We start from the raw sequence: 9,414 nt of genomic DNA on the forward strand, positions 1-9,414 counted from the left end.
CTCAGCAATTTAGTGAGACCCTGTTTTAAAATAATAAAAAATAAACCGGGCGTGGTGGTGCACGCTTGTAATCCCTGCCCTTGGGAGACTGAGGCAGGAGGATCGCACAGGTTCAAAGCCAGCCTCAGCTACTTAGTGAGGCTCTCAGCAACTTAGTGAGAACCTGTTTCCAAAAATAGGTCTGGGAGTATAGCCCGGAGGTAGAAAGCCTCTGGGTTCCACCCTCAGTACCACAAAAACAAAACAAAAAACAAAAAAAGTAATAAAAAATAGCCAGGTGTGGTAGCGCACACTTGTAATCCCAGCACTTGGGAGGCTGAGGCAGGAGGATGACACAGGTTCAAAGCCAGCCTTCGCTGCTTAGTGAGGCTCTCAGCAACTTAGTGAGACCGTTTCCAAATAAAGTATAAAATAGGTCTGAGAGTATAGCCTGGAGGTAGAAAGCTTCTGGGTTCTACCCCCAATACCACAAAAATAATAATGATAAATAGGGTTGGGGGTAAAGCCCAGAGTTAGGATGCCTCTGGGTTCAAACCCTAGCACCAACATTAATCAACTGCAGGCTTGCAGTCATGGTACCCTCATGTGACTGCCCTGGAGGAAAGGCAGGAGGGAGATGGCCTGGGAGGGAGAGAGACGGGAGCCTGCAAAACCCTCTATCTCTGCAAAGCTCTCTTGTTCTGTGTCTACTGTTGTCCCTCCCTTACTATTAAATTTAATGTGGCTATGTCCACATATAAACTGGCTATGTCCGGATAGCTGTCTGTATTGTTTAGAAAAAACATGACACAGAAATTCCAACTTCAGTGATTGTTGTGATACAGTTTACCTCGCATGTGCAAGGCCCTGAGTTCTAGCCTCAGCACCACCAAAAGAAAAAATAAAATCTTTATAAGACACTGCCAGCCAGGAGTGGTGGCACAGGCCAGTCATCCCAGTACTTGGGAGGCTGAGACAGGAGGATCAGAGGTTCCAGGCGAGCCTCAGCAACTTAGCAAGCCCTGGTTTCAAAACAAAACATAAAAAGGGCTGGGAGTGTATCTTGGAGGGTGGAGTACCCCAGAGTTCGATCCCCAGTACCACCAAAAAAAAAAGAAGAAACTGCCAAACTGTTTCTGTTTTTGAGAGCAGCTGTACCATTTTCCATCCCCCGGGATGGGGAGGCCTCCCGCCACCGGCCTTTGGCGGCCTCGCAGAGCTGGAATTAATGACGAGTTAGTGTGCTTGCCTCGTTCGCGATGACATATGCAATGCGCGCTTTCCGGTGCTTCTGGCCGCCCCTCTACCCTGTGCAGCCAGATCTCTGGTCGAGTCTCTGGCCCACAGCCCAGTTAGATTGTTTGCTAAATGAGCCATCTCTTTTTTAAAGTCTTTTTTAAAAACCACTCCAGTGACTTAAGAAGTCATGAAGTAGGATTTTTTCGAATCCTCTGAGGAAAAATGTGTATAGCATTTTGAACGTGCTCTTCTGAAATGTCCTAAGCAGCAGGATTCTCCTGTTTCTGTGCTTGTGACCGAGTGTGGCCCCAGGACTGTGCGGTGGCAAAGACGTTCCAAAGACGCCTCTGCCCGGAGCGTGGCGCCCAGCCACTTCTGCACGCAGCTGCCACCGAGTGTCAAACTTTTTTTCCGTGTGTCTAAAATGAACTGATTTGTATTAAGATTTCAGAATGGGCCTGTAGAAAACTGATTTGAGCTTTTCCTACTTGTGCAAGACAGTAAATATAGATTACAACTCACCCTCACCAGTCAACGTAGAATCTTCGTTTTCTGATCGTATATGAGTTTCACACTTTTAATGGTCACTGAGAACCTCACAGACCATTTTTAGGATCTACAAGTAAAATTAAGATGTGCAGCCATTGAAATAGTTTGCATAGACATGAGAATTGGTCCTTTACTTTTTTGTCTATTTTAATTCTAGATTTAGAAAAATGTTTTTACCTGGATGTTTTTATGAAAAGTTATTTTCTGCTTTGAGTTCAGCACATTAGGAAAGTCATGGAGGGAACGGGGTCTAGCACTGCGGTAGAAGCTGGTCTAGCACACACGAGGTCCAGTCCCTACCCCCGAGGAACAGGAGAAAGCCACGAGCCAGGCACAGTGGCGCCCCTGTAATCCCAGGACTTGGGAGGCTGAGACAGGAGGATCGCAGGTTCAAGGACATCCTCAAGGACATCCTCGGCAACACAGCGAGTCTCAGCAACCTAGTGAGGCCCTGTTTCAAAATAAAAATAGTATAAAGGTCTCAGGGTATAGCTCACAGGTAAAATGTTCTTGGGTTCAATCCCCAGTACCAAAAAGAAGATAGATAAGAAAGAAAGAGAAAGGAAGGGAGGGAGGGAAAAGAAAGAAGTACATCTTGGTCTGGGGGTGGAACCCAGGGGCATTTGACCTCCGAGCTACACCCTCTGCCCTATTTTTTATTCTTTATTTTGAAACCGGGTCTCACTGAGTTGCAGAGGGCCTCACTAAGTAGCTGAGGCTGTCCGGGAACCGCGATCCTCCAGGTCTCAGCCTCACGAATGCTGGGATTACAAGCGTGTGCCACCACACCCAGCTAGAAAGAAGTACATCTTAATTACAACTCTAACTCTTAATTTTAGACTTAATATTGTTAGAAAAAAAGCGGGTTTAATGAAGCCTTGTCCTCTTGGATCATCTTTAGACTTATTCTATATTGTACTTTCTTGCACAAAGGAAATTAATAGAGAAGGTGGTTAATTCTTCGTGACGGGGAAAATATAATTTGTTGTAAAACTATGCTGTATTTTTAAATATTTAGAAGGATTACTTTAAGAAAAACTGGAGGAAAGGTAATCCATATGGTAATGTGACGTAATTAACCTAGCAGCTGCTAAAACCTCTTGGGGAAGTTGTCCTCTGTGGCGAATCACAGCGAAGCAGGGAGTTGATTATCTGTGTATGATGGTGTATATTAAAGCCATTTTATTTCAGCCTGTGTTGTTCATTGCTTCGAGTCTACGCATGCTTACCAACATCCAAGGGGCAGGCAATTCCAGCAGATAAGCTGGTTCCCCGAGCACAGTGGCCGTTCTCGGCATCTGAGTCCATGGTATTTTGTAGTAGGAACCTGGAAGATTGATAAACTCTGAGATGTTTGAAGACGCAAAGGGGTTTTGTTATTCTATTTTTTTTTCTTTTGGTACTGGAGGCTGAACCAGGAACATTCAACCTTCAAGCTACACTACCAGCACTATTTTATTTTCTGTTTTGAAACAGGGTCTTACTAAGTTCCTGCATGCTAGCTTCAAATCTGCAGTCCTCCTTATTCTGAATTTCCTGCCCTGCTGTGAAACCCGCACGTACTGTCTCTTAGAGCACATCCTGATTAGATCATGGAAATTCACAGCTACGTCAAACTCATATGGAAAATTTGGAATTTTGGCTTGCAGGTGTTACTTTGCCACATTGGAAGGTGTTGTGAAACATTGACTCTATTTATTTATTTATTTATTTATTTATTTATTTATTTATGGTGCTGGGAATTGAACTCAGGGGCATTCTACCTCTAAGCTACACCCCCAGCACTATTTTTTATTTATTTATTCATTTTTTTGTGTGTGGTACTGAGGGTGGAATCCAAGGGCTTTTCTAGCTTGGGGCTATACTCTCAGACTTTTTTATATTTTATTTTGGAACAAGGTCTCACTAAGTTGCAAAGGGCGTCACTAAGTAGCTGATGCTGGCTGCAAACCTGTGAGATCCTCCTGTCTCCGCCTCCCAAGCACAGGGATTACAAGTGTGCGCCACCACGCCCGGTTGACTTTTAAATTACTCTTCAAGCCGGGCCTGGTGGCGCACGCTTGTAATCCCCGTGCTTGGGAGGCAGAGACAGGAGGTTCGCACTGGTTCAGAGCCAACCTCGCTGGCTTAAGAGACCCTGTTTCCAAATGAAAAAATATAGAAATAGGTCTGGGAGTGTAACCCGGAGGTAGAAGGGTTTCCAGGAACCCCAGTACCACCAAAATACACACATACATACATACATACATACATACATACATACCTCTTCAAAAGCAAAATTCTAGAATGACTATTGCCATCATAATTATTTTGGTTTTTGTTTGTTTGTTTCATTTTGTGCTAGTGGGGATGGAGCCAACAGGCATTCTACTTCTGAGCTATACCCCAGCCCTATTTTTTTTTTTTATGGTTTAATTTGAAATATCTCACTAAGTCGCAGACGGCCTCCCTAAGTAGCTAAGGCTGGCCGCGAGCCTGCAATCCTTCTTTCTCACCCTTCCAAGTACTGGAATTACAAGTGTGTGCCACCACGCTTGGCTTATTTTTTTTATTTTGAAAAAAAAAAAAAAAGGATTCACTAAGTTGTTGAGGACCTCACTAAATTGCTGAGACTGGTCTTGAACCTGCGATTCTCCTGTCTCAGCCTCCCAAGTACTGGGATGCCAGGTGTGCTCTGCCACACCCAGCAGGAGGGCTTCAGTCTTAAGGAGGGAAAACACCACTGCCAAGGTGCTGTTAAAGTGACCATCAGCCGGGCGTGGGGGGCACGCTTGTAATCACAGCCTTTGGGGAGGCTGAGACAAGAGGATCCCGGTTCGCGGCCGGCCTCAGCTACTTAGTGAGGCCCTTGGCAACTCAGTGAGACCCTGTTTCAAAATAAAGAATAAAATATAGGGCTGAGAGTGTAGCTCGGCGATAGAATGCCCCTGGGTTCTGTCCCCAGTACTGCAATAAACAAACAAACAAACAAGGTAAGTGACTACTTAAGGAGTTGAGGCAGGAGAGAACACTTTATTTATTTATAATTTTTTTGGTGGTGGTACTGGGGGTGGAACCCAGAGGCTTCCTACCTCCAGGCTATACTCCCAGACCTTTTTTATATTTTATTTGGAAACAGGGTCTCACTAAGTTGCTGAGAGCCTCACTAAGTAGCTGAGGCTGGCTTCGAACCTGTGCGATCCTCCTGTCTCAGCCTCCCAAGTTCAGGGATTACAAGTGTGCGCCACCACGCCCAGATTCCTTGGTCCTTTTTATTTATTTTTTTTTATTTTGACACAGTGTCTCAGTAAATTGCTGAGGGTCTAAGTTACTGAGACTGTTCTCAAATCTAAAATCCTCCTGTCTCAGCCTCCCAAATATTGGAAATTACAGGCATGCATCACCACACCAAGCTGGACTTTGCAATTTAAAGAAAGGAAGAAGCTTTTTAAAGAAGGAGGCATCGCCGGGCGTGGTGGCGCACGCTTGTAATCCCCGCGCTTGGGAGGCTGAGACAGGAGGATCGTGCAGGTTCAAAGCCAGCCTCAGCTACTTAGTGAGACCCTGTTTCCAAATAAAATATGAAAAAAAAAATCTGGGAGTATAGCCTGGAGGTAGAAATCCTCTGGGTTCCACCCCCAGTACCACCAAAAAATAATAAAATAAAATATTAGAAGGAGGCATCATGGTACAGGCCTCTAATTCCAGTGCTAGGAGGCTGAGACAGGAGGACTGCAAGTTCTAGGTAAGCCTCAGCAACTTAGCAAGGCCCTCAGCAACTTAGTGAGATCCTGTTTCAGAATAAAACAAAGAGGGTCTAGGGTGTAGCTTGGAGGTGGACAGCTCCTGAGTTCAATCCCCAGTGCCAAAAAAAAAAAGAGGGAGCAGGGGTTCTTCCATATTCAGATTGGACCTGACTGTCCTCTTCCCTGGATGAAGCCTGCCTGAGCCCCTGGCATCAGGACCCTCCTTATGGCCCCTCCTCCTCCCAGCCAATTCTCCTGAACCACAGCCCAAGGCAGGGCCAAGAGCCCAGGCAGCACACTGGCAGGTGTCTACTCTCACCTCGGCTGGGAGTCGTCCTCCCTCCCAGCTCTCCGTCCTCCCCGTCTGTGCTCACATTGTGCCCTCAACTCCCTGCCTTCTCTCCCTTCGCAGCTCTGGTCACTGGGCACCTCTCCATGGACCTACCCGATCCTCTTCACCCACACCCAGGTCCAAAGCCACAGCCACCAATCAGGCAGATACAGAGAGCAGCCAGTGTCCCCAGCCTGCAGCCTGGGGCAATGGTGCTGGGCACCGCCTGTGATGGGTTTGGAGGTTGACACTGGGTGCATCTAAAATGCCTATTACCACCGGGCATGGTGGCGCACGCTTGTCATCCCAGCATTCAGGAGGCGGAGACCAGAGGATTGCTGCTCGAGACAGCCTCAGCTACTTAGTGAGGCCCTCTGCAACTCAGTGAGACCCTATTTCAAAATAAAAAAGAAAAAATAGGGCTGGGGGTGTAGTTCAGAGGTAGAATGCCCCTGGGTTTCATCCCCAGTACCAAAAAGAAAGAAAATGCCTATTACAGGGTAGTGACCCCAATTTAAAGAGCTTCTCCAGGGCTCAGAGGACTCAGTGGCCAGCGCTGCTGGGGCCTGGGGGCCGTCCCTGCCCCCAGCTGTCCCTCTGTAGGGGAAAGCTTGCTGGCTGTGGAGGAACTCGAGGATGGGGACACGGGGGCAGGTAAGGCCAGCGCAGAGCCTCTGGGGCCCTCAGGAACCAGGGAGAAGCTCCCTGACGGGTTTCTCAGACCACACATTCACTGGGTCTGGGGACCAGAACTTGTCTTGGGAAACTGTCTCTTCTGGCCACTGCTACCGATGCCGCTCACACATCCTTCCCTCTGACATCAAGCACACCTGGCATCTGCTCAGCATCTGCGGGGCCCAGACCTGCTTGTGGCCTTTCAGAGGGATGGCCTTGGGTCTTTGCCCTAAAGAGGAATAAATGAGCGGGGTGTGGTGGCTTGTAATCCCAGTACTTGGGAGGCTGAGACAGGAGGATTGCAGGTTCCAGGACAGCCGCAGCAACTTGTGACGCCCTCTACAACTTAGTGAGACTCTGTTTCAGTATAAATAAAAATAAAACAGGACTGGGGGTATAGCTCGGAGGTAGAATGTCCCTGGGTTCAATCCCCAGTACCACAAAATAATAATAAGCCAGGTGTAGTGGCACACACGTATAATCCCAGCATTTGGGAGGCTAAGACAGGAGGATCACGGTTCGAGGACAGCCTCAGCTACTTAGGCCCTTTGCAACTCAGTGAGACCTTGTTTCAAAATAAACAATAAAGCCAGGAGTGGTGGTGCACGCTTGTAATCCCCGCGCTTGGGAGTCAGACAGGAGGATCGCGCAGGTTCAAAGGCAGCTGAGCTGGTTTAAGAGACCCCGTATCCAAATAAAAATATAAAAATAGGTCTGGGAGTGTAGCCTGGAGGTAGACACGTTTCCAGGAACCCCAGTACCACCAAAAGATAAATAAATAAATAAAAAATAGGGCAGGGGGTAGAGCTCAGAGGTCAAATGCCCCTGGACTCCATCCCTAGACCCACAAAAATAAAATAATAATAATAATAAAAATAAAAAGGAGTGAATGTCATCTTGGCAAAACTGAACCGAACGCTTGATACTGCCAAGGAACTTAGCAACAGTCAGTGGACCCTCGACCACTCTGAGGACCACACCCTACAACTTCCCTGACCCAACAGACTCCGTCAGAGGGGTTCTGCTTTTGAGGATGTCTCCACATCCACACAGAAAAGGGTACCAGTAACACCCGAGGTTCCCATTGGTCCTTCTGGTCCCTTGAGATGCACTGCAAAGCATGTATCGCTCCAGGAAGACCTCTTCAGGTTGTTCTAAGATTCACGAGAAGCAATTTTATTCAGCATCATTTCAGAGCAGGGAGGGTTTGGTCCCAGGAAAATCAGTCTCTGGAGTCTTTCCCAGGTGAGAGAGGGACCCACTGGTCTCCCTGCAGCGTCAGGTGCCCTGGGGACAGGAATCCCTATGGAGAAGCCCCAGACAATTTGAGCTTCTCCTCCCAGCAGCTATTTCAGTCCAGATCTGGCCGATGCACACATCAGGACTTCAGGACCCTCGGAGCTGAGAAAAGAGAGGTTAATTAACGTTAGTTAATAATCACATGGTGTATAGATTAATCTAAACATCACGTTGTACCCATAAGTGTGTGCAATTATGACATATCAATTGGAAATAAAAGCACATATAAAGAAAATGCCAGCCGGGTGTGGTGGCGCACGCTTGTAATCCCAGCATTTGGGAGGCTGAAACTGGAGGATCCCAGTTTGCGGACAGCCTCAGCTACTAAGTGAGGCCCTCCACAATTCAGTGAGACCCTGTTTCCAAATAAAGAATAAAAATAGGGCAGGGGCTGTGGCTCAGAGGTCAAATGCCCCTGGGTTCCATCCCCAGACCCACAAAAAAAAAAAAAGAAAAAAAGAAAATGCCAGCCAGCCAGGTGTGGTGGGGCACACGTGTAATCCCACTACTTGGGAGGCTGAGCCAGGAAGACCACAGGCTCCCAGCCAGCCTCAGCTACTAGGTGAGGCCCTCTGCAACTTAGTGAGACTCTGTTTCAAAATAAAGAATAAAGAAGCCCAGCGTGGTGGCGCAATCTTGTAATCCCTGTGCTTGGGAGGCTGAGACAGGAGAATCGAACGGGTTCGAAGCCAGCCTCAGCTACTTAGTGAGGCTTTCAGCAACTTAGTGAGACCCTTTTTCAAAAAAAAAAAAAAACATATATATATATATATATGTCTGGGAGTATAGCCCCGAGGTAGAAAGCCTCTGGGTTCCATCCCCAGTACCACCAAAATAAAGAATAAAGAAAACAGGGCAGGGGGTGTAGCTCAGAGGTAGAATGCCCCTGGGTTCCATTCCCAGTATCCTCAAAAAAAAAAAAAAAAAAAAAGCCGGGTGTGGTGGTGCACACTTGTAATCCCAGAATTCAATAGATGGAGATGAGAGGATCAAGGCGGTTCATGGACAGCCTCAGCTACTTAGGGAGGCCCTTTGCTACTCAGTAAGACCCTCTTTCAAAGATAAAGAGACTAAATACTGGGTGTGGTGGCGCATGGTTTATAATCCCAGCATTCCGGAGACTGAGACCAGAGGATCATGGTTTGTGGACAGCCTCACCTACTTAGTGAGGCCCTCTGCAACTTAGACCCTGTTTCAAAATAAAGAATAAAAAATAGGGCAGGGGTTGTAGATCAGAGGTCAAATGCCCCTGGATTCCATCCCTAGATCCGCAAAAATAAATGAATAAAAATAAAAAACAAATTAAGAGACTAAAAATTAGGGCTGGGGTTTAGCTCAGAGAAAAAATGTCCCAATGTCCCTGGGTTTCATCCTTAGTACTGCCAAAAAAAAAAAAAAAAAAGAAAGAAAGAAAGAAAGAAAGAAAGAAAGAAAGAAAGGAGAGGAAGAGAAAGAAGGAACAAGAGAGAGAGAGACAGAGAGAGAGAGAGAGAGAGAGAGAGAGAGAGAGAGAGAGAGAGAGAGAAACTCGAACATGAACCAGCCTGCTCTGCTTACTTGGGTTGAGCCTCCGTCGTCCGGTGTCTTTGGGGCTGAGTTCCCACCTGAAGAATCTGG

Source organism: Muscardinus avellanarius (genome assembly GCF_963383645.1).
Source record: "Muscardinus avellanarius genome assembly, chromosome: 5".
NCBI classification, from domain to species: domain Eukaryota; kingdom Metazoa; phylum Chordata; class Mammalia; order Rodentia; family Gliridae; genus Muscardinus; species Muscardinus avellanarius.